Here is a 6,136-nt window from a genome sequence, read left to right as displayed (position 1 = left end):
CTATGCTCATGTATCTCACAGCCTTGAGGTCTCAAACAATACATAGTCTCGGCAACAGCTAGACAATGAGCTGCAGATTTGTCTGCCCATACATGGGATAATAGAATAAAAGGAGAATCTTTGTACTTTAAAAATAAAAAGACCTTTAAACGATGTCTAATGCTGCTAATGTACTGTACAACGTGTGACAGCTGCAAGAATACAAATGCTTGTAAGGAGACACACTGTGGACAGTCTCGCAGATCCGAGTACTGAGCCCACTGTTGAGTGGTTACACTTATTAATGCCTCAATGTGAGATCACAGGCTTTTCTGACAATCAATCTAAAGCTGAGGAATAGTATCACACAAAGCTTTGTTTAACTTCAATGTTAATTTAACTTTTTTTGTAATAATGGATCAGTGAATCTCTATAAACCAATGAAATCCAAGAAATAGATGTTGAGTGGAGTCATGCTCAGGGACAATTTGTAAGAGAAAAGCTCCCTCTAGTGTAGGAACAAAAAACACTCATACAAACAAACCATAATAACAAGACACCGCTAGAACTTTAACAATTTTAATATGATTTTTCATTTTGTACTTGCATGGGTAAACCAACAAAGTATATACACATTTGTCCTTTTGGAGAAATAAAAAAAAATATTGAAAGTGCATACATGATAACAAAAGAGAAATAAATTAACATAGAAGACTTTGACAGTCTAATGAACTACTGGATGTCAAAACACTTAAACTCTTAAAACAAATGAAAAGTGAAGAGGCAAATGCTGGAACAGAGGCCCTCAAAACAGAAAAAAAGAGCCTTATGAACTTTTTAAAACTAGGAATACAGTAAATGAAATCAATAAGTGGAAAAATCTCAATAAATGCAATGCACTGTATTTTATAAAATGCTTTATGAATGATACATTAGACATGAATAAAAGTTAAAAAGCATAAAGGGGAAATGTGCTATGCATTTAGCACTATAGTGTTCTTTGTTAGCTTAAAAACATTAAAATGAGATTCATGACATTCATTCATTACACAGCTCCTTGGTTTCATCCAAAAAAATACAAACTATCCATTACAATTTGTGTTGCTTAAGGCTTCGGAAAAGTTTCAGTATTACATGTTTGTAGTGTTAACATCTGAAAAAGCCTCATGTACCTGCTAAAAAAATAAAGTCCAAAAACAATTTTACCCCAAACTCACAAAGTAAGCTACTTATATAGATTATTTTATTATTAAGGACAACACATGGCTGTATTGTTGTAGTACTACAGTATTTGCAGAATCTGAGGTCTGGCTCGAATGTTGTATTTTGGTATTTTACTTTCAGTGGTAAAATTCTTACACAACAATGTTTCAAAAATGTCATTTATCAATGGTTTCACCTTTAAAAAAAAAAAGAGGAAACGTGTCACTCTGACAACAACGACAAAACAGCTGTGTCAACAATAACTCAATGCAGGAGTCTCTAATCTTAATCAACTTTTACTATATGCATTTTAACAACTAGAGTGCTTTATGTTTCATATCCGTCAGTTATCAGGAACAAAAAATAGTGGTGCTGTTTTAAAGCATGTTTGGAAGCTGTCATTTTTTTGCTATTAAACTTCCTGTTTCTGTTCCGAATACAAAAAAAATATAGAAATCACATCCATGATTGCAATGATTGATGTTGCATAAATACTACAAAAAGTATTAACTGAATTTACATTTTAATTTGTTCATACTGTATTATAAAACTACAAATTTACTATCTTTCTTTTTTGCATTTAGCTATATAGAGATTTGAGTTGATGCATCTTTGATGCAGCCGAGAACATTTCAACAGGGGTTCACAAACTGTTATCAATGAATTAATGGAAGACTTTTTCACAATACATAGTACATACATACATGAGGCTATTTAGTAATCACAGAGATTATCGCATCCATAGTGTTGTCTCTGCTGGTGTACAACAGTTAATATTAAACATCTTGTGAAAAGAAAAAGCTCGTAACCTATCAGTTTGGTAAGAGCACCCAGAGAGCACAGATCAGCAGAATAAAACACTGAAAAAATGTTTAAAATATATAAACATTCAATGTAAGAATGCTAAAAAATAAATCAGATTCTTTTAAGTTGAATCCTTATAACTGTACAGATGAAATAGTCTGTAATTTACAATTTCTAAATATTGGAATGGTGTGCAAATCAAGCAATGGAATATACCAGCCATGCTCTGCTCTCTATTTACACAACTGCAGACTCTTGCATAGTTAATGAAATACATGCATTAGCGTTTTCATGCAATACTACATTCCTTAATTATTCTCAATTCTGTACATTGACAACAAATTAAAAAAAAGACATTAACTGCAGTGAAGAAAGCTAGAGAGAAAAATCAATTCTGTAAAGATGATTCATTTTCTTGTACATTTTACATTGATTTTTGAAATATTTTTTAACTGGCATGTATTTAAATTAATTGGACATATATAAGTACTTCCAGTATGAAGTACAGTACTTGTCTGGTGTTTAATTGAACTTTGAGATCTTGAAGGTCAGCTAGGTTGCCTTTTTGGTCATTTAAACCTCAGATTCCTTATGTGAATGAGATGATTATTGGATTATTGCTCTACCACCAGGGCATAATGGAAAGAAAAAAAAAATTATGACTGAAAGTGACTCATAAAAAGGTTTCATGTTTGCCAGCAGGTTTCTGTAACATAATACAGGACCAAGGTGATACGGTTGACATTCAAATCAACATACTCCCGAATTTAGACTGTACAACACACCCAAGTTGCTACTGAATGAGTTTACTGCATGAACCATCATATCTCATATCTCTAATTATACATGTTGTTAACACAAATGTAGGCAATGTGGTGGCTATAAATACAATCTTTATGTATGAAAAATGGTTGGAAAACAAGGGAACAGGCTACAGCTTTCAGAGTTAAGTTCAGCTTTAAGTTCTGTACAGAAACATTACTCTTCTATGGAGTCCAAAAAGTTGGCCCCCTTTTTAAATATTATAACCAATATACAGTCATACAGACATTGTCTACTGATCCTTGTTTACAATGTCCAAAAAAACTCAAATAAAAAGTCAAAGGTTCTATAATGCACTGGGTTTTGGCTACATGAATGGCTTTGTAATCCAATAAACTACTTATTTAGAGAGTGGAAAAATTGACAAACAAGTATGTGTTATGGCATGATCCAGCTCTAAAACGCACACTAGCCACTACAACTTAATTACAGACTTTAAAACAGGCTAACAAGGTGGTAAAAGCAAAAATGAAAATTGCCCTGATCCAAAGTGCCATGCACAGGTTCCTGATAGATTCTATCTTTAATTAGAAAAGAGCAGCTACAGGAATACCACCACATTTAAACAGCAGTATGTTATTTCTATTAGTCCATAGACAGTTTGAACAGAGTATATTTTTTATAAGGGTAGGACATTAAAAGGGTCTCACAAGGTTTTGGGAGACTAGGCTGCTGGCCAGCTATTGAGAGTGATAAATACACAGATAGCAATATCACAGGTTTTCAGCACATAAACGTCCCACTACTCCATAGTAACAGCTAAGGACACTATCAGAGACTGAACTGGTTGCAGTTCCACTCTGGTTCCATATGAGGGCGCCTACGGGTTAAGTGCAGAATGAATTGAGGTTTACAGAGCTATACCCCCCTCAAAATCCTATTTTCTCAGGATATAATTTTTTGTCCAGTAAAATTAAAGTTGCATTTGAAAGAGGAGCCAAAGAAAATACACAGTGCTGGGTGTTTGATCTTTTTTTAAAGTCGCTTTTGTGTTCAAATTTGGTTGCAGTTCCACCAGAGGTCCACTGGGGGTGTTCGCGGGTGAGCGCAAAATGAACGGGAGTCTATGGAGCTAGACGGCTAAATGTGTCTCTTTTCGGCGATTGTCCTTGAGAAATCTCAGATTTGATTGTAGTTTTTGCAAGTTCAGCATGGATTATTAGTTGAATGAACAAGTACTAATGTCCTTTCAATTTAAAAAGCCTTTTAAAATGTCAACAACGTCATACACATTGTATGGTCAGAGATACTGCCGTCTAGCTGTCTAGCTCCATAGACTCCCATTCATTTTGAACTCCCCCGCGATCACCCCCAGTGGAACTCTGGTGGAACTGCAACCAAATTTGGTACAATGGGGCTTAAAGCTTAAATCTCGCCAAAACGCAACCTATGTTCTTTTTGTGAATGTTTAAACTTTCGTTTAAAAGCATATTTAGGACAAAAGCGCCACTTTTAAGATTTACCGTATTCTTGTTCAGTCAAATGGCCTTTTAAATGGGAGAGCAAGGGACATTTTTATGCTAGCCCCAAAATTGCTATTTTTAAAACACTAAGAAGGCTTGATACAACATGAAACTTTGCTTGAAGTATCACCAGGGGTTCTACACATGAGCTCCAGCATTGAGAACATTGTTTGTGTACACAGAGTTTACAATGACTGGGACATTCTCCCAGTCAAAAATAGGTGCAAATCTCCAAATGCGAATGAACAGACTCCATAGGAGGAAATGTCATTCTTATACAAGGCTCTTTTTTCAACTACAAGGTCAAAATTGGGTTTCACTGACAAAACAACAAATTACCTGTGCCTTTATATGGAACTAAGCTTTAGGAGCTTTCCATCTTTACTCCCCTCCCTCCACTATTTTTGACTGGCAGGATGGATGGCGACCAGAAAAACAACAGCTACAGTAAGTTGTTCAAAACCTTTCTTTTTAGTAAACTCTTTGTACACAAACAATGTTCTCAATGCAGGAGCTCATGTGTAGAGCCCCTGGTAAGACTTCGAGCAAAGTTTTATGTTGTGTCGAACCTTCTTAGTGTTTGAAAAATAGCTATTTTGAGGCTATCATAAAAGTGCCCCTTGCTCTCCCATTCAAATGGCCATTTGTTCAAAAAACGAGAATAAAGTAAATCTTCCGTCCTAATTATGTTTTTAAATGAAAGTTTGAGTTTGGTACATTCACAAAAAGACCCTAGGTTGCATTTTGGCGAGAGTTACGCTTTAACAGGGAGTGAACAGGCTCTCCGTAGACGGGATCTGACACTATGTTCAGCCATGCCGTGGGTTTTGTTGTTTCTGTGGCCACATTATTATTCACAACAAATCGCTGGTAATTAAAAATTAAACATTGCTAAAAATAAAACATTGCTGGTTAGAATTAGTGTCACTGTGAATAGCACTTTTACTGGCAAATAGTGCCATGGTAAACAGCTTGTTGTGATTTTGAAAGATACAAATAATAATGTCTAGATAAAACAAAACTATAGCATTTAACTTGCATTTCAACTTTTTACATCATGAGTTATGAAAAATTAGTTTGGACTGGTTACTCACAAATTCTAAGCCCGGCCCATTAAGGCTGCTCATTTGCTCAAACCATACACAGGGATTTTAAATAACATACATGCATGTTTAAACTGAGTGGTATTTCTCATGAAACCATCTGAGAAGCAATGTAAACCTGGTAGATGCTACAGAGATACAGTTAAGTGAAATACTATAGATCTATAAGTCAGATTTTGTTTAAAGTACAAACTTACTAATGGTTGGAGTTTAATGGCATAAACACATTCAATCATTAAAACCACACTAACGCTGGTATCTAATGTATGAGTATTGCAACTGCATGTCGGGTAATTCAATGATAATGCAGATTGTTCCAAACAAGGCCTACACATCCATATTTGAACAACTGCTCTGAGATGGTATAAATGGAGTACTATTTATTAAATGGCTCATTATCAATATTCTGTTTCAGCCAAAAAATTACATTGTCTTCTGCAATGAGGTACCGCAGTCATGATAACTGCTGCAAACCGGTTTCTGGCTCATTGAAGTGTATGGTCACAGTTCTGAACATCAGCAATTGAGAATATGCTTATTTAAGAAATATCAGTGTCAAAGGACCATCGGTCTGTTTCAGCACCAGGTGTAGTAGAGAGGTGATTTTTTTTTTTTAAATGACCCCTGAAACACTGAAATGAATGTACCTTTTTACCATTTCAAGTCTAAGGCCTGTTGACACTACTTTACGATATGTCTTAAAATCATGACAACATGAATGAGATAATTACATTGTGTGTGTGTGTGTGTGTGTGTGTGTGT

The sequence above is a fragment of the Etheostoma spectabile genome, chromosome 15 (genome assembly GCF_008692095.1).
Source record: "Etheostoma spectabile isolate EspeVRDwgs_2016 chromosome 15, UIUC_Espe_1.0, whole genome shotgun sequence".
Taxonomy (NCBI): Eukaryota; Metazoa; Chordata; class Actinopteri; order Perciformes; family Percidae; genus Etheostoma; species Etheostoma spectabile.
This window is presented reverse-complemented; position numbering follows the sequence as displayed.